The following is a 20,302-nucleotide window of genomic DNA, read 5'->3' as shown; positions in this document are numbered from 1 at the left end:
TTTGGTAAATCTCTTCTGCACCCTCTCCAAAGTCTCCACATCCTTCCTGTAATGGGGTGACTAGAATTGTACACAATATCCAAAAGTGGTCTCAGGAAAATCTTTTAGAGTTGTGTCATGACCTTTGACTCTTATACACAAATGCCCCGACCATGGAAGGCAATGGTAATAATCCTAACCTAGGTTTTCTTATTGCTGAGATGGTCCAGAACTGAATGTAATGTAGGTGAGATGCCGTTTCTGGTGACCTATTTTTCCTGCGTGCAAATTGGAGGGGGCCTAGATTGTCCAGAAGACTGGCACAAATGTAGGCCATTGCCAATCGTGCAGGCACTGCACCCATGTGGTAGAGGTGCGTGGTGCCAGAGATGGCCCTCAGTTTGTGATAGAATTCATCCCTAGCCACAGTCGCCTAACATCCTCTTGATTGAAATTAACGTAATGCTTGTTTTGGAAATCTACCTTGGCATCCTGACAGCCTTGTCGAGGTCATACTTAGCCACCTTGTTCAATGCAGATTGCCCTCCTTGAAAGCCTCTCATCTGGATTTTAGCAGAGTATGAGTCTCCCTACTCATCCAAAGACTCGCCTCGGGATCAACCCTAATTGATGTATGTCAGAATCCAATTGTGCACACATTTCATGATGAAACCGATGGCAGCCGAGGCATCAGGCTGGATGAAGTGGTCTTGAACATGTTCCATCCAGTCCTTTGACTCAAGGCAGTCCTGAAGTAAACCTTCAGCCTCCTCAGACCTCTGTTGTATCATTCTTTTTGCCACTGCCTCACGCTTCAGATCCTGTCTGTAAAACTGGCCGAAGCAGCACTGATGAGTGATCAGTGTAGATAAAATGAGGGTGGTGGGTGGAGTAAAAGGCGTACTAGATGGTGGTGCCGCAGTGATCAAACGTGTTAAAGAAAGAGACATGATTATGGCATTTAGTTCAAGATTCAAGAGATATATATATACACACACATAAATAAGCATATAAAGTGCAATAGGCTATTAAAGTTCAGATTCTTGTTTGAGTTGAGTTTAATAGTCTGATGGTGGGGAAGGAGCTGTTCCTGAACCTGGTTGTTGCAGATTTCAGGCTCCTGTACCTTCTACCTGAAGGCCACGGAGAGATGAGTGTGTGGCCAGGAGGGTGTGGGTCCTTGATGATGCTGCCAGCCTTTTTGTGGCAGTGACTGTGGTAGATCCCATCGATAGTAGGGAGGTCAGAGCTGATGATGGACTGGGCAGTGTTTACAACTTTTTGAAGTCTTTTGAGTACCTTCCTGAAATTAGCTTGATTGACATCACTGGCAATGATGCACAGGGCATCACATTTTACTGCCTCAAGAGTTAATGACTGTGCTTAATTTGTCCAGTACCACTTTAGCGTTACCTTTGGGCGATATGCAAACAGCCAACAAGATGGTAGAGGGGAATTCCTTTGGTAGATGAAAGCAATGCCATGAACAGGTGTTCCTGGTCAAAGAAGGAAATTGAGTTAAGGCTGTCACATCAGTATACCATGATGCATTGACCAAAAATGGGATACCTTTGTCCCTTTCCCCTTGTGTGAGGATTCCGTACGATGCATAGGATAAATGGAAAGACTCTGAGGTGATAAACCTATGTCCGGTATGAGCCATGTTTCAGTGAAACAAAGAACACAGCATTCCCTGATTTCCCCTTGAAATAGCAGACTTGCTCGATGCTCTTCAAGCTTGTTATTGCTTTATTATTGTCACCTGTGCCGAGATACAGTGATACTTTGCGTCCTAACCAGACAAATCATGGCATACGTGTACAATTAAACCATACACAACTACAATGTTAGTGCAAAAAAGAGAAAAGGAACAGAGTGCAAAATGTAGTCTTACAGCAACTGGAATAGTGCAGTTAAAATAAGTGCAAGAGACGCACTGAAGTAGATTGGGAGATCGGGACTTCATCCTCGGCATATGAGAAGTCAGTTCAATAGTCTGATAAGGGAGGAAGCTGTTCCTGAAGTTGGTGTGGTACGTGCTTTCAAACTTGTGTATCTTCTGCACGACAGGAGAGGGGAGAGAAAAAAGAGAATGACTAGTCCTTGGGCTGCTTTCAGGAGGCATCGTGAGGTGCAGATGGAGTTGGGGTGGTGGGGGGGATGTACAGGAGGGCATCTAGATTGCAGGATGGACAGTTTTTTGCTAAACCAAGTTGTGGTGCATTCTGAAGGATGTTTGTGTGAATCAGCATTAGAAATATATTGGGGTAAAGCTGGAGCAGAATCCCCAATGTTTCAGCTGCACTTGACCCCCCCCCCCCCCAGATGGAATAAAGAGAATATGTAAAAAGGGCTGCTGTGATTGTGTGCTTGCAGCTTTGCCCGAAGTGTCAGATCCAGTATAGACTGGTAGTTCAGAGAGTTCCTTTGAAATAGCGATGATTGTCAGGAGACTTTCATCGCTGGAACTAATTACTTTCTTAGCGCTGTTATGGAGGAATAATCATAACAAAATTATTTAATTGTTTTCAGAGGAGCTTCATGTGAAATGTCACCAGTGTCCAGCACCATTGGGCAAAGATTGTATGGACCTGGATGAGCTGGTTACATGAAAGGATCTTGAATGGTAGGTTTGTGAAAAGACATCTAGTCTGCATGAGGGAAGTTGGGAGGAAACTGACAGTTTTGGTCACAATCATCGTATTGCCTTAGATATGGGAGTCATGCCCAGAGGGCCAGAGGATGGCAAATGAAAACTACTTTTCGAAGAAGGGAAGGGGGACTAAATTGATAAATTTGTTTGTTCTTTTAAATTATGAGTTAATTAAGATAGTGAGTAGCTACTGAAAAGAGGTTTTTGGTGGAGTGAGAAATATTAGATGTTGGCGAAAATGAAGCGTGTAAGAGGGAACTGCACATGCTGGTGTAAACCGAAGATAGACATAGAAAGCTGGAACAACTCAGCGGGACAGGCAGCATCTCTGGAGAGAAGGAATGGGTGACCTTTTCGGGTTGAGACCCTTCTTCAGGCTGGTTAGGGATAAGGGAAATGAGAGATATAGACAGCGATGTGAAGAGATAAAGAACAATGAATGAAAGATATGAAAAAAAGTAAAGATGATAAAGGAAACAGGTGGGGCCACCTGAAGTGAGATGCCGGGGCTACCTGAAGTGAGAGAAATCAATATTCATACCACTGGGCTGTGAGCTGCCCTTCGGATGTAAACAGCAGTGGTTTTCAGATTGTATAATGTCAGTGCTGGATTGCTTAATTTGCTACAATCTGGATGGGGCAATTTAGAAGATTTTGTATATCAAAAGAAAATCTGATCTGGAGGATAACAGACTATTGAAAAACATAAGAGAAAGGGCAATATGATTCATGGGGTGATGGTGGAGAGATAACACGACTGTTGATTGAAAAAAGCTCCAAATGCTGGAAATTTGAAATAAAAACTGAAAATGCTCGAGGCATTCATCGGGTCAGGTGAGAGAAGCAGAATCAACACTTTGAGTCAATGATCCTTTGTCAGAGCTGAATAACTGACAAAGGAACCTTGTTTTGAGTTACGCAGGAACAAAAAACATCTGTGATGTCAAGGTAGCCATAAAATTATATACAGTTAAGATAGAAAAGTACAGGAACAAACTAAAATATGAACCAATGTCTCTCAAGAGGAGAGGTTTGGCTTTGTTTGAAAGTATAAGTCATTGACTACCCCACTATTGAGACAACGAAGGGTATTCCACAACAACTTCTCAAAGATGGAAAATTCGGCCCTGAGCCTGCATACTATGATCGAACTTATCCCGTTTGCTTTCCATACCCCCTTTAGGAACAGTATAAGATGTGACATCTGAGAGAGTTCCAGGATGCGAGAAAAAAGTTCAAAGTTTTAAAGTCCCCTTTAGCCAAGCTGGAAGGGAACAATTGGGATCAACCCTTAAGTTTTGTAAGTTTCTATAAGCACAAGGTATCTATCCAGTCCTTCATAAGACAGTCCTGACATCCAAATCAGAATGTTCTCTGGCACCCCTCAATTTGGACTGTGTTCCAGGTGTGGTCTCACCAAGACCCTGTACAACTGCAGTTTCTCTGATGCAATGAAAGCTAACATACCATTCGAACAGCATGCCTTCATCATGAGCCCCAAATTCTCTGCTTTCCTATTTTGAACTATATCATGGAAGAACTGCAAGTGAATGACTGTTTCACAAGGAAAAACTATTTGATTCCCTGGATGCAGGAAAGGGAATAGGTAAAAGCACAAATGTTGCATTTGGTGTGGTTGCATGGGATACTGTGAGAAGGGGTGTGGTTGACGGCGTTGATGGAGATAACCAGGGAGTTGTCCTCTTGGAATGTGGAAGGGAAGATATGTCTGGTGAGGAATCATCTTGATGGAGAGGGTAGGGGGAGGGAGGTGGGGGATTAAGGGACCAGGGAAATTCTATTTTGCTTGCAGCTGAGAGAATATAGAAAGAAAGTATGGTATTAGACTGCAAATTAAACTTCCATTAATAAATGGTTGTTAATAACCATTTAATAACCAAATGGTTGAAGATAAAATGTGGAAAGATTCAACAGATGAAGATGAAGAGACTGGGAGAATAGAATAAGATTTGTACATGGAATAGAATGGAAGGAAATACAGTCAAGATAGCTGTGGAAGTTTGTGTCATTACAATGGATATTGGCAAATATTCTATCTGGATATAGGCACAAAATGCTGAAGTAACTCAGCAGGGATAGGTGATGTCACCTATTCCTTTTCTCCAGAGATGCTGTCTGTCCTGCTGAGTTCCTCCAGCATTTTGTGTCTACGGTTTAAACCAGCATCTGCAGTTCCTTCCTACACATTCCATCTGATTTGCTGTTCCATCTCTACTAACCTCTCCCCTTCATATGCCGCTTTTCCTTTCATCCATGTGAGATGCAAATTTGCTGAGTTCCTCCCAGCAGTTTATTTTTTTTGCTATATTCTTCCCTCTTTCATGTATGCTGCCAGACTGGCGATTGCTCCAGCATTTCCCATTTTGTTTTGAACACTTTTGGCTTGACTATTTGCTTCATTTTATTTTTACTTCTCTATCTCCATCAGAGGGGATAGGTTAGTAACCTGCATCCTGTATGTACAGATGGAAGTAGCGTCTTCATGTGTCTAATTATACACACTTTGTGAGGAAATGGCTGCTAATTAAACATGATGGCTTGATGGAACTAATTTTGTAGATGGATGTCCTATGACGGGAAACAAACCACAAAATAATTGGACTTAATATTGTCCAGTGTGTGGGGTGTTTTAAGTTGTAATCATGGGCTTTTCCAAAGTTGCTTTGATGGTTTATTTCATTTTTTAATCCACTTTTCTTTTAAACATGATCACTCTCCTTGACTAGATAAAATACATTTCCAAAATATCGGTGGGTTGAAAAATACCTCTGTGTAATAGTGAGGATTTATTCTCTTCCACTTCTTCCCCCATTGAATTCAAGGCAAATGAGGAAAAAGAAGAAAGGACTAAAATGGAAATTTCACACTTTTCTAACTTGCATGTTGAGTCAATAATCTGCATTTGGAGTAAAGGATTAAATTCATGATTCAACAAGAATAAAAATTGTAATGTACATGCTGCTGAATAAATAATTTCCATTAGATTATACGATTAGAGCGATTCCTGTTCTATCCCCATTAATAAAAATGATCTGCCCCTTTCTATAACTGAACTATACCAATCAAGCCCTAACTAACATTTGCCTCAATAGCATATTTTTCCCCCCTTATGAGATGTCTCATTGGGTCTAAACAACCACACTTACTTGCCACATTGCCATTCATGCTTAAGCCTTAAAAAGAGTATTGGCAGCTGTCTTATTTTTGCAGGTGACATCTCCAAAGCTTTAATTCTCCACCTGCTCCGAGAAGTGGCCATCGGACAAGAGATAGCAATGGATCAGTTTCATCAAGAGACAGTATCAATGCCCTCCTATCTGAAAGGGGCAACTTTCACCTTGCATTTTCAAAGAAATGAAACTAGTAATGCAATTGCAAAACTTTATTTTGACTAGATTGGTTGAATATCTTCCTTTTGGGCAGAATAAAGTGCTTGTCAGTAATTTGCTATCAAACTTCACGACCATCACTTCAATCTGCAGCATAGCCATGCCACGTGACCCATTAAGTTTTTTTTAATGCCATTTCAGGCCAAAGGCTCTATCAGAATGACCAGTTTCACTCTGCACTGATGCTGCCTGTCCCGTTTGTTTTGAGCAATTTGTTATTATTTTCAGATTCCCAGCATCAAATAACCAGAGGGCTTAGAATTAAAGTAATTGTCAGAGGTTAAATATTAAAGAAAAAAATATATGCAATGTTGCAAATGTAAAATATTCTAGCTGCTGGAAATAAAAACAGAAACATTGGAAATGCTTAGCAGTTCAGACAACTACTGTGAAAATAGAACTGGCTGATGTTAGAGTTAAAGAGATTTCAGATGCACAGAAGGGGAAGCAGAGAGAGAAATGGTGGCTTGTGTTAGGGTTACCTCAATTTCTCTCCTTTGAAGCTCCCCAGTCTGCTGAATGTTAACAGCATTTTTTGTTTTTTACAGTGTTGCAATTTAGAATAAACTACTTGAATGGGTAATAGCAGCAGTTTCCATAATAATAACTTTCAGAAGCATTAGATACATTCTCAAAGAAAAAGTAAGGTAGTTGCATCCTTTGGATATTTCTGTGGGTCAATAAGACTTATCGTGCCATACTCTTCGCAGGTACTGTCAACAATTATCGATTTATATGTATATATTTACCCCCTCTTTATTTACTACCCAAGGTCTTTACAATTGTTTTTTTTTTTACTTTGATTCAGCCTGATGTTACATTACAGTAATATGAAGGTAAAATAGAAATACACATTCTGCCAGTAATTGGGAAGATGAAGAGAAAGTCTTAAATTCTGACGCTCCGTCTATAAGCTTCGATATATTTCCCTGCACCCTGGGACTGAAAAAACCTGAGATAGCCACAAAATGCTGGAGTAATTCAGTGGGACAGGCAGCATCTTTGGAGAGAAGGAATGGGCGACATTTCGGGTCGAGACCCTTCTTCAGACTATATAATACCTGCTTTATCACTTACTCCCTATATACTGTACAGAACCCCAAACACCATGTTGATAGTACATTCAGTTTAACATGCTTTATTAACTGCACTATAAGTGGGGAGCCAAAATGTAGATTTGTGATCCCTTTCTTAAACGCATCTAATCAGCCTGCAACTTCGACTCAGAACTACCAATTTAATTCTCTGCTTTCACTGTAACCTTTTTGCTTTTGGCCTCTGACTCTATTTTAATGCAGGTCAACAGAAGTTCAAGGGTTACAGCACCTTACACTTTTTACCTTAGAACACATTCAACCGATTCAGCAATTTGAAATCCCAACCAACAGCATCACAGTTTCTGAATTAATCATTTCCATTCTGCCATTTACAGTATTCCCAAAGCTAATCTTTTATTTCTTATTCCCATTCCCATCTCTGTTAGCCCTGTGTTTACTCTTTTGGCATTTAATCATTCCTTCTACCTGAGAACGGACCTTTTATTCAATCTTCAATTTCTTCAACACTTTTTTGTCTGATGTACTATCCAGTTAATGACTGTGTATTATCCAGTTCTAACAAACGGTCACTGAGCTAAAGTGTTAACTCTTGCCCTCTTCTCACAAATGCCGGTAAGTATTACTAGCAGTTATATGATGGTACTTCTGAGGTGCTTGCTGAGATAATTAGATAAGATCCATCTTTAGAATCTGAAGTTATGCTTGTGAGTTGAGACCAACAGTGCCTGTATGTTTTTAATCTGTTGTGATCGCAAACAGCGTGAGCTCTTGCTCTGATTTTAATCACAAAGTACTATGCGACTATCCCCGCAGTTCTAATAATTAATATTAGGACTCTTCTGTCTTTATTATGTGGAAATAGCTAGAAATGTCAACATCAATCCAGAGCATCCTGCTCAAGTAGTCCTTGGTAGGGGCTTTCCTCTTAACCTTGTAAAGTAGCCACTCAAACTTTACTGAGGTGTGCAATGATTGTCAGCAAACATTTTGCAAAAATGAGCTCAGTTTTTCCTACTGGCCTTTCATGTCATGTGCTGCTGTTTGGTTCCACAAACCAATGAAAAGTTCTGTTGTAAATAGAAGTGAAAATAGCCCAAATATTAAAACGGAATGGGAACAAAGCGCTGGTCTTATGATGGAAAAGACACAAACACTTGAAGTTCAATGAAAAGGAGGAATTTATAAAAAGCGCTGAAGGCAGCAGGAAAGAAGAAAAACATAACAATGTTTCTTAATAAACGTAAGTGGGGAAAATATAGCATTAATGATAAAGGATTATAATTGGCCTATACACTAATGCAGAGAGCATAACAATAAATAAAGGAAGGGTATTCCAAGAACGTGGTGCACTGATTTGGAAGAAATGCAAGTGAATTACTTCTTCACCTGGAATAAATGTCACTGCATGCTGCAAACGAGAAGAGGTAACACAGCAGGTGTTGCATCGCCTGTGGCAGCATGAGAGGCTGCCCTGTAGGCGGCACGGTGGCACAGCTTAGAGTTACTGCCCTATAGCGCCAGATACCCGTTGTGATCCCGACGACTAGCGCTGTTTGTGTGGAGTTTGCATGTTCTCCCTGTGACCGCGTGGGTTTTCTCCAGGTGCCTCAGTTTCCTCCAGCATTCCAAAGACGTGTAGGTTAATTGCCCCTAGTACGTAGGATGCATAAGTGGGGTAACAAAGAACTAGTATACGGTCATACTCCAGTATCGTTGGACAGCGTGGATTTTGTGGACCGAAGGGCCTGATTCCACACTGTATTGTCTAACTAGATGAATGGTGATTGGTAGGGATAGAACAGGAAAGCAGGATGTTATGGAAACATAGAAACATAGAAATTAGGTGCAGGAGTAGGCCATTCGGCCCTTCGAGCCTGCACCGCCATTCAATATGTTCATGGCTGAAGGAATGGTTATTTTGGACTGCTAAGAAGAAAGGCAGTGGGAAAGATGTGTCTAGTGGGTATGTTTATCAGAAATTACAGGCGATAATCTATAAACATTTCAAAACTGGTGAGTGCAAGGTGAGACTATAAGGGGAACCATTACTTACAATGGGGAGATACAAGGTGGTTTTTAAGAGAACATGTCCAATAAATGGACTGTGAAATTTTGATCCTTGTTAACATTTATTGATGGAAAGGCATGATGAGGGAAAGAGGTCATCTTGGAAGCACCGTTATTGTCATCACAGTAAATATGATGGAGGTATCAAAAATAAAATGTAGATCTACAGGAACGATGCAATGGGAAACGGTGAACTATGTGTGCATGTAGATAGTCTTTGCACTTCTTTGAAGAGAAGACATGCGTAATTAAACATATTTCCTTAATAATTGACGTGAGATGTTTTTTTAAGAGCAAAATGGAGGTCTTGAATAAATGAAAGGAGGTAAAATCTGTGGTGATGTTAAGTAAAAGCAACGGAACACACACACACAATGGTTTCATTGGACTTCACCGTTTATGAAGAGTTAAGTACCAAAACTACGTAAAATCTATAAATAAAGGAACTTAATTATAATACCGTAAGGAAATTACTTTACTCCTGAGTAATTTAGAAAGCAGTAAATCTCCCAGATATGATGATTTATATCCTGGGGTTTTAAAGTCAGTGTGTAGATTGTAGGTCATTCTTTTCACAACATTCCAAGACCCTGATTCAACGTTGTCCTTGCATTGTAATTGTGAATGTCTCTCTCTCTATTTGACGGAAACCAAGTTGATTGTATGTATGCAGCAGGGAAGCTGCTGGAATCTCTCATTGGTGACATGATAACAAAGCCCTTGGATAAACATGATCAGAGAACCAACATTTGATTTGACCATGTTACATTTTTCATTGCATTTTCAAACTTAGTTTAATTTTTTGTTTTGTGTATGGAAAGAAATGTCAACAGATTCTGGAAGGCATTTACAAGGAAATGTTAATAGAAAAGTCTACTCTTTGCCCTACGAGTTTTTCCTTTTTAAATATGTACTTAATAACATAACATTTGGTGTTGAATCTGCTTCCATCTTTACAAACACTGCACTTTAAACCATCAAAACTCACAGAATAAAAATATTTCCACCCCAGTTCTATTACCACATGTAATATTTTATTATCTCATTACTAACTCTCTCATCAGGAATAATTTCCATTAGCTCTGACAAAGCCCCTCATAATTTTGAACACATTAGGTTTTCTGCTTTCAAACTGTAAAGTCATTTAGGTCATAATTGATAGGCGTAGAATTAGGCCATTCGGCCCATCAAGTCTACTCCGCCATTCAATCATTGCTGGTCTATCTCTCCCTCCTAACCCCATCTCCCCATAACCTCTGTCACCAGTACTAATCAAGAATCTATCTATCTCTGCCATAAAAATATCGGTTTGCCTTCTGTGGCAAAGAATTCCACAGATTCACCACCCTCTGACTAAAGAGATTTTTCCTCATCTCTTTCCTAAAAGAACATCCCTTAATTCGGAGGCTATGGCCTTGAATCCTAGATTATCTCACTAGTGGAAAAGCATCCTCTCCACATCCACTCTATCCAAGCCTTTCACTATTTTGTATGTTTCAATGAGGTCCCCCCGCTCATTCTGCTAAACTCCAGTACAGGCCCAGTGTCGACAAACGCTCATCATAAGTTAACCTACTCATTCCTGGGACCCTAAATGCCATTGTCCATAATGTAGATGCAAGGAACTGCAGGTAGTGGTGTACAGAAATGACACCAACTACTGGAGTAACTCAGCAGGTCAGGAAGCATCTTTGGAGAAAAAGGTGACGATTTGGGTCATGATCTTTCAAGGTAACGTGATGGTTGTCAGTGTAATAGTGAGCTGGAAAATGATCAGGAGCCAAACAAGTAAGGATAGGTGTGTAGGAAGGAACTGCAGATGCTGATTTAAACCGAAGATGGACACAAACAGACATAAATTGGAGCATCTCGTATTTCACTTGGGCAGTCGGTTTACAACACAGTGGTATGAATGTTGATCCTTCTAACTTCAAGTAACCCCTGCATTCCCACCCTCTCTCTCCATCCCTCCCCACCCAAGTTGCACCAGCTTCTCATTCTCACCTAGCAAGCAGCCAACAATGGCCCGTTTCCTTTAACATTGTTACTTTGTTGCATATCTTTCATTCATTTGTTCTGTATTTCTCCACATTCCTGTCTATATCTCTCGTTTCCTTTTCCTCGAACTCTGTCTCAACCCGAAATGTCACCCATTCCTTCTCTCCAGAGATGTTGCCTGTCCCGCTGAGTTACTCCGGGATTTTGTGTTTATCTTCAGGTACGAATAGGGCCATGTTAATCCCGTTGGATTGAACAAATAGGGCAGTGCTATATGGCAGATAATGGGTCTGCCTGAATGGAATAGATAAATGTTAGAATGCAGTCGTCTAAATCCTTAAACCCCAAAACCTTTGGGAAGCCTGCATAAAGTTTGTTTAACCTGATGGTCTTTGCTGAAGAAAAAACATCCAACTCCCTTTCCTGGAGTAAGAGACCATGTGGCCTGTTTATTGCTATCGTGTGCAGAAAGTTCTGAAATATGGGATTGATTAGCTGCCACTGCATGGTAAGATGCTGAGTCAAAGTTGTCTTGGCGTCAACAGGCAGAGTGCTACAGATGTGTAGCCATGGTTCTTGCTGTAAAAAGTGAGCATCACCTCAGCGTAATCTTGGAGACCTTTTCCTTGAAGTCTAGGATGAATTGAACAGAGATGTGTGCAATAACGTCTTTAAATATGAGCTCTTTGCCAGCCATGTTTGCTCTGGCTCACCTGACCTATCATTCTTCCTCACAAAAGACATGGTTCAGTGTCAGGTCTGAAGAAGGGTCTCAACCCGAAACGTCACCCATTCCTTCTCTCCAGAGATGCTGTCTGTCCTGCTGAGTTACTCAGCATTTTGAGTGTATCTTTAGTTCAGTGCTGTGTTCTTGTTACATTGGGTGTCCTCCTGACTTTGTATGAGTGGTTCTTCTTCTCATAAGTATCCTGTCTGTTGGAAGCCATTTTGTCCCTGCAGTTGCTCAGCTTTTCTAATGCTCAGCTGCAAATTGAGTAGTTGTTTTAAGGACTCTGCCAAAGTTAAATTTTGCTTGCAGTGAATTTAAACAAATTTCTTTCCAATTAAACTACATGTTTGAAACATTGATGTTTGTTGAGTCTTTCTTTCAGTTGGCCATAAAATAAAATACCAAATGATTTATATAAGCATATAATATTGTATAAAAATGATAGCATGATCTAAGTAAGGAAAATATATAATGTGATCATATTCAGAGGAAAATCTATATATTTTGCTCTCTTTACAATGTTCCCACCCGTTCTTTATTTTCACACATATTTTCTTTATGCTTATCGACTGTCAGTTTTCAGAGCAACCCCGATCATAGAAACATAGAACCATAGAAAATAGGTGCAGGAGGAGACCATTCGGCCCTTTGAGCCAGTACCGCCATTCATTGTGATCATGGCTGATCGTCCCCTATCAGTTACCCGTGCCTGCCTTCTCCCCATATCCCTTGACCCCATATCCCTAGACCCCTATCTAGCCCCTTAGAGGCTCCACTGCCCTCTGTCTAAAATCTCTCTTGGAAAAGTCCATCCAATGACGTGGTGGTTCCCCACTGCCCTCTATAGTGACAGGGATAATTTGTTGCCATAAACACAAAACCTAGGGGGGGTGGAAGCTGTAGCACCTGGAGGAAACCCACACAGTCAGGTCAGGATCTTACCCAAGTGGCTGGAGCTGTGCGAATGCAGCAAAGCTTTATTAGCTTGTGGGGGGGGGGGGGGGTTTAAATGCAAAAGCCAAAAAAAAACAATGAAATACAAACTGGGGGAAAGGGAATTGCACTGGAGAACCCTTGATGAAATAAAAAGCTTGAGTTCGAGGATCCTGTTGAAGCTTTAGTCATTTTATAATTTCTCTACTTTTTATCAAGGAACTGAGGGTCTGGGAAACTGGTACAGAAGAGATGAGGCCTAGGGCAGATCAGCCATGAATAAGGAGGTAGGCTCGAGGGGCCAAGTAACTGCCTCCTGCTATTGTCTTAAGTTCTTATACATATTTTATTAAAGAAGCCTCGCTCATAACTTAATTTACCAATTGACAAATGACAAATTTAATATTTTGACAATATAGTTTCTCTACTAGATCGAAATACTTGTATTTCTCTTGAATCTCACCTCTCAAATTGTTCAGTAGCTGTTTAACGCGGGTGTAGCGATTATGCTCGTTAAATAGTGGTAGAATGACACGCAGTTCTCCACAGCGAATCCTCGATTGAAACATTTTTGAGGGTTGCAACTCTGCAAACCTTTTATGAATTACAAATTCAATTGAAAACGCAAGTTAAACATTACATGCACTTTGCTGAACCATATGTTCCTGTAATTGCATTGTATTGTATTACAATTCAGAGTAGGAAGGGGAGAGAGTAATTGTTGCACAAATGTCTGCTTGCACGCAGAGACAAAAAAAGTCAATAGATTGACCCAAGCTTGGAATGTGGTGTGCCCTGCTGCCAGATAGTAGCGCGATTGGTTCATAGTGCTGTGTGTGTTAACCTTGGAAATGGTCCAACACCCTGTAGTCTCAAGTGGCTGACATGGGAATCTGTCACTGCCTTCATTTGAGGCACTGACTTTGTTCTCCCCTCCTAAGATGTTTGTTGTCAGTTCTTTGCAGTAAGGAGCTTTTCATAATCCGAGAGTCATGGATGTGTGAAAAGCAGGCCACAGGTCCCGGGTTGTTTCCCCTTGTGAAAATAAGATGCGACATGAGCCTCCCCTCTCTCCCACTAATTTGTCGTCCTCATGAATGTTGTTCAGAACAACAATTAAAATAAAATCTGCCAAGGTCCCAAGGAACGCGCAGATCAGGTTATTAATGGTGGAAATGACTACTGATGATAATTACAGCTCATCCTTTCACAAATGCCTTAGACATGTTTAGCCATTCACGAATAATAGCACCGGGTCAGTAGGTCAAATCCCCAGAAACAAGGGGCCAAAGAAAAGCAATGCCAGTCTTCTATTCATCTGAGCACAAATCTGCTTTGTGTCGCATTGATATTTTAATTACAGAGGTTATTTCACCAGCCTTGTAGCATCTAATTTATTTGTGGACACCCTAATCCTGACAACCCATATTATTGTAATGACAGAACCTGATTGAAGTAGGATTATCCATTCTTCTTAGTGAATTAATTGAAATGCACCAATGAATGTGCATTATGGGAAGATGGAAGCTACCCATACTACTTATTGTTAGGAATAAATTGTCGGGCTTTACATTTTTTTTTAAAGTGAAAATTAAGTCTATACACATTGTTCATGCGCTGCAACTTAAAAAGAAATCACAAGAATGTGCTTTGAAGGGTATAATCTTGTGTCAAGACTTGAATGTGGTTAATTACTGTTTAGTTGTTTGGTCTCCAGTTGTCTGTTGGCATTTGATTTACAGATGCTTAACACAGACACCTGAATGAATGTGAGAGCATTGAATTTATTGGACAGTTCTCCGCTTTGCTTTTCAACAGTTAAAAACTACCGGTCCCTTTTTTAGAACAAAATGTAATTGGTTTGCGAAGCAATTCTATTTGCAAGTTCTGCTACTTGTGTTACCTGGAGTAACTCAGTGGGACAGGCAGCATCTCTGGAGAGAAGGAATGGGTGACGTTTTGGGTCGAGACCCTTCTTCATCCAGCTAGATGCAGGAAAAATGTTCCCAAAGTTGGGTGAGTCCAGAACCAGGGGCCACGGTCTTAGAATAAAGGGGAGGTCATTCAAGACTGAAGTGAGAAAAAACGTTTTCACCCAGAGAGTTATGAATTTGTGGAATTCCCTGCCACAGAGGGCAGTGGAGGCCAAGTCACCGGATGGATTTAAGAGACGGTTAGATAGAGCTCTAGGGGCTAGTGGAGTCGAGGGATATGGGGAGAAGGCAGGCACAGGTTATTGATAGGGGATGATCAGCCATGATCACAATGAATGGCGGTGCTGGCTCGAAGGGCTAAATGGCCTCCTCCTGCACCTATTTTCTATGTTTCTATGTTTCAGACCCTTCTTTGGAGTCTGAAGAAGGGTCTCGACCCGAAACGTCACCCGAGATTCTCCAGAGATGCTGCCTGTCCTACTGAGTTACTCCAGCATTTTGTGTCTATCTTCAGTTTAAACCAGCATTTGCAGTTCCTTCCGACACTTGTGTTACCTGTGTATTTCTGAATGCCAATAACTTGTTGGGGAAAAATCGTTGCCGTTTCATGGTTAGAGTGGTGAATATGAGTCAAAGAGATGCAGCATGGAAACGAGCCCATCTGACCACAGAGGCCGCACTGACCATCGACGCCGACCCCAGCCTATTTTCTCACCGCATATGACAACACATGTACGCATGAGAAGCAATCTACAGTGGCCTTTTAACCCACAGACCTGAACATTTTTGGGGAAATTGGCAGAAACGGGAGGACTTTGTGAAAATCATACAGACTTTGGAAGAATATGCAAACTCTTTGTAGACGGCACCAGAAATGTGGATCAAACCCAGATCTCTGGAGCGGTGAGGCAGCTGCTCAACTATCCATGCAGCTGTGTGTCAGTGAGACCCGGCTACTGACGATTGCGGTTGATTAATGCCGGGTTTGTGTTGAGTGAATGAAGACAATATTTAAATTAAGAATTTTGGCAAAAAAAATTTGAAATGCCAACATGTTTTTCCCTCACGAAACCATGTTTGTGGTCTCAGTGCCCTAACAATAGCGGAAAAGCAATGTTGTGCAGATGCTGGAAAGTTGAGATAAAAATCAGAAAGTTGTGAATATACTCAGCAGGTTGGGCTGAGTCTGTGGTGAAAGAAACAGAGCTCCTTGGTCATTAATCTTCAATTAAGGTTTTTTTTAAATGGGCACATCAGATTGCAGCAAGCACAGAAATAGAGGCAAAAGAGAGAGACCGAAAGAACAAGTAATGTTTGTGACCACAATGAAGACTGGCAGGATTGAAAATCAAAAGGAATGACTGATGTGAGCTAGGATTGCAAGAGAGGGTAAATATAGTACTTGCATCTGAATAAGTTGTATGTACCCAAAGCAAATAAATTTGAACGACTCAAAGTAAAAAACAGTGCTGGAGCAACTCAGCAGGTCAAGCAGCGTCTCGAGAAAACATAGATAGGTAATGTTTTGTATCGGGACACTTCTTCAGACTAGGATGTTTGCAAGAGGTAGGGTGGGAAGAGGTGAGGTCCAGATGACCAAGGAGGTCAGTGTTTATAGTAGATGCCAGTTAATAGCCTGTCCCCTGTTAGGGAGGTAGAGAGATTGAGAAAGGGGTTAGATGTATCAGAGATAGTCCAAGTAAATTTGAGGGCAGGGTGAAAGTTAGTGGTGAAGTTAATGAAATCAATCAGCTCTGCATAGGTGTAGGAGTCCGCCCCAATGCAGTCGTCAATGTGGTACGGTAAAGGTTTGGGGATGGTGCCAGTATATGTTTGGAACAATTAGTTACTTAGGACACGTTCCATCAGCCGGAAGAGAGTGTTAGTAGAGGAGAACTGATTAGATCTCTGTTCAAGGACGAACCGGAGGGTCCTGTGACTGGACATCCATGGTAAAGATGAGGCGATGGGGGCCTAGCAATAGAAAGTTATTGAAGTGTTGAAGAGTGTATGATGTTAGACGTGGTAGGGGGAGAGGGGGGGGGGGGGCGGGACAGACACACAAGAAAGAGTCAACGTAGTTAGTGAGACAGGAGCAAGCAGGAACAATGAGTCTGCCAGAGCAGCCCTGAGTGTGGATTTTGGGAAGGAGATAGAAGTGGGAAGTACAGGGCTGAGGAATGATACAGTTGGAAGCTATGGAGGGAAGATGCCAGAAGTGATGAGATCAGTTACGGCCGGTGAGATGGTGGCCTGGTGTTCACGTATGGGTTCAGCACTTTGTGCTTTTTGCTCCAGATTCCAGCATTTGAAGTTTCTTGTGTGTAATTTTGAACGACTGTCCAACACCGACATATATGTTTGTAGACATTCTGACAAATGATAGACAATAGACAATAGGTGCAGGAGTAGGCCATTCGGCCCTTCGAGCCATCACCGCCATTTAATGTGATCATGGCTGATTATCCCCAATCAGTACCTCGTTCCTGCCTTCTCCCCATATCCCCTGACTCTGCTATTTTTAAGAGCCCTATGATATTGCAGATACCAATAAACTTACAAACCCGCATGTCTTTGGAATGTGGGAGGAAATCCTCGTGGTCACGGAGAACGTGCAAACTTCACACCGACAGCACCGAAGATCAGGATTGAACTCTGGTCTCTGGTGCTGTGAGGCAGCAACTCTACCAGCTGTGCTACTGTGCTGCCCATGTAGTTGAACGTTACAACATCTCAGCCACTGCGGTCAGTCCAACAGACTATGATAATGTTTAGCTCTTGAAAAATTCAGGCAATTAAATTTCTCATCAGTTATCTTAAAACACTGTCAGTCCTCTTATGTTTGACATTTTCTGGGTGTCAATAGATATTCTCAGATTCTGCCATCAAAAAGATGAATGCAGTTAGTTTTATTTGATTTCCCAAAATTAATAAGTACAAATATTACAGCTTTTCCATTAAAAAACGTTTCCATTGCTGGTGTACATACAATCTGCACAGCACTTTTATCAGGATTGAGGATTTTGATGTTTTCCCGGCTAACTTGTTTTGCCGGACCAGAGGAAGATTTGGCATCAGCCAAAGTGAATCTCTCTGAGGTATCAGGTTGATATTCACTTCTCACCTGTATAGATGCCATACTGCTATGATGGAACTGCACTAAAGGTTTACCCTGAAATAGCTGAATAAGAAAAGAAAATCATGTTTTTCCTCGCTATCAATTTGTTCTGTAGCCATTTGTCAATAATTCAATTCTCACTGCAAAAATAAAGATCTAGTTTTTCCTCCAGTTAGTGCTCTGTCTGTAAAAGTTTTCTTATCTCCTATTTGCCTAGGATCATCCAATCTGAATCTGAATTTACATTGAAAGTAAAATATTTCAGCATTGCAAACCAGTCTTTCCTTTCAAAGGTTTTGAAGGCCTTTTATCGTCACGTGTACCAATTAAGGTACAGTGATATTCGAATTCTTGCACACCATTCCATTTTAATGCACAAGTTCCTTACATATTCTTACACCATAATGCTTACAGCTTACAACCTACTTCTTGTCTTGGTTTATGACATCAGACATAATTGTGGATAGCACAAATGTGTGATTACCCGATACGTCGCCTATCCATGTTCTCCAGAGATGCTACCTGATCCGCTGAGTTAAAACTGCATGACGTACAAATGGGTGTACAAAGACACTTGTGTCTTTTTTCGTAAACCAGCATCTGCAATTCCTTGTTTCTCTCTAGTACAGTGATGCCTGTTTCAAATCAGCATGATACTCCTTTTGAACTACTAATTGATTTCTTCCTTGGTGTACACTCAAACACTTTTGTTGATATGAACAAGTTCATGGTGGTTAAAAGATGATTAAATAGATATTTTTAAAGTTGTGAAATTAACTATAAGTGCAAAACTAATATTTACCATCACCAGATGTAAAAGAAAATGGGCCAAGAAGATATTTGTATCATTTGTTGCGAAATGATTTAAATAATAACTCCATCTTCATTTGTGATCTATTTAATGTGCTTCATTGCAATGTGACTTGAAAAAATATTTTAATCCCATACAAGAACTTTTATGAAGGAATGGTTTATGATACCGCAAGTGTATGTAAAAAGTCAAATGTAAACCAGTTCAGTATATTTCACAATCAGAAATTGCTAGTGATATTTGATAGCCTAATTAATCTTTTAACATGCAAGATGGTGACAGAGTCGGGCTATTTCAGATATCATCTCTATTAAATCCCTGATGAAAATAAAACACCCAAGATTGCAGGCAGTAAGACCTAGACATTGTTCAAGGCATGAGATGATAGATGGCAAATGTCCACAGCCATCAAAGAATCAAACCATCTATCCTGGGTCAACGTTATCAACATACCCAAGTCACGTCGATCAGAAATTTATGGATCAGATGGCTAAGAAAGTGGGTCAGAACTTCCTAAAGTAACTCACCTGAATCCACAGATTCTTTCCACCATCCACAAGGCATATAAGGAGTGTGGTGAAATATTTTCCATTTGCTTGGATGAGAGTTACTCCAGAAATCCTCGATGTACTGTGCCATCCTGCACAAAGCCAATACATTACTTGGCACCGTATTTACGAATCTAATGCTTTATTCTTGTATAGTTTTATGAATATCGTCACACTTGGGATCAATTGCTGCCACACACAAAATGCCAAATTTAACCTAAATGCAAATAGTTTTATTAAAGTTCATTACATAAAACCAGTGGTGCAATTTCCCACCCACAGAAAGGTAGGAAGTCATCTTTTTCAATTTCTGTCTTGTTCCCCTTCACCTTAAATAAATTGTAATCCTATTCTTTAAAAATGACTTGATTCATGGAGGAGAAAAGCACAATATTAAAAAAAACACGATCTAAGTTAATACATTACAGGGTATTAACTTTTTATGAGAATGGCAGTGGGACAACATGAAGCTTGATCATGAGGGAGGTGTGGCTTCCAATTGAAAGTGCAGAGCAGTAGTCTCAAATTGCTTGTTCTCATTAATTGTAGGACTTGTAATTCTCCAGAGATGCTGCCTGACCCGCTGAGTTACACCAGCATTTTGTGTCTTTCTAACATTAAGTTAGATGTATTCAAGGGAGAGTTAGATATAGCTCTTAGGGCTAACAGAATCAAAGGATATGGGGAGAAAACAGGAATGGTGTACTGATTTGGAAGATCAGCTGGTTCGAAGGTTCGAAGGTCCGAATGGCCTACTCCTGCAGCTATTTTATATGTTTCTCAGTTATAGTTCATTTTTGCTTTTTGTAGGGTGTGTAATGTTGATGGTACAGCAGTAAAATTAGCAAAATTTATTTGCCAGTGCTTCAGGAAAATAACAGATAAATAACTAATAAATGATGTTGGAAATCTGATGGTTGCGGTTAATTCGCAGTGAGATGGTTATTTCTAAATTTAACATTTGCTTTCAGTTGAATCCTTCTGGAAATTAAAACGCAATATATTTTCTGAGCATGTAATTGAAAGTGTCAATTCATTTTTAATGAAAATTAATCTAATTTTT

The 20,302-nt window shown here is 40.6% G+C and overlaps 1 protein-coding gene across 3 annotated transcripts in view; it reads left to right on the top strand.

Moving 5' to 3' along the window:
• Positions 1-20,302, top strand: part of bmpr1aa (bone morphogenetic protein receptor, type IAa) — a 165,152-nt gene that overhangs the window by 89,447 nt on the left and 55,403 nt on the right. The window lies entirely within an intron of this gene.

The sequence above is a fragment of the Leucoraja erinacea genome, chromosome 34 (assembly GCF_028641065.1).
Source record: "Leucoraja erinacea ecotype New England chromosome 34, Leri_hhj_1, whole genome shotgun sequence".
Classification (NCBI taxonomy): domain Eukaryota; kingdom Metazoa; phylum Chordata; class Chondrichthyes; order Rajiformes; family Rajidae; genus Leucoraja; species Leucoraja erinaceus.
This window is presented reverse-complemented; position numbering and strand designations above follow the sequence as displayed.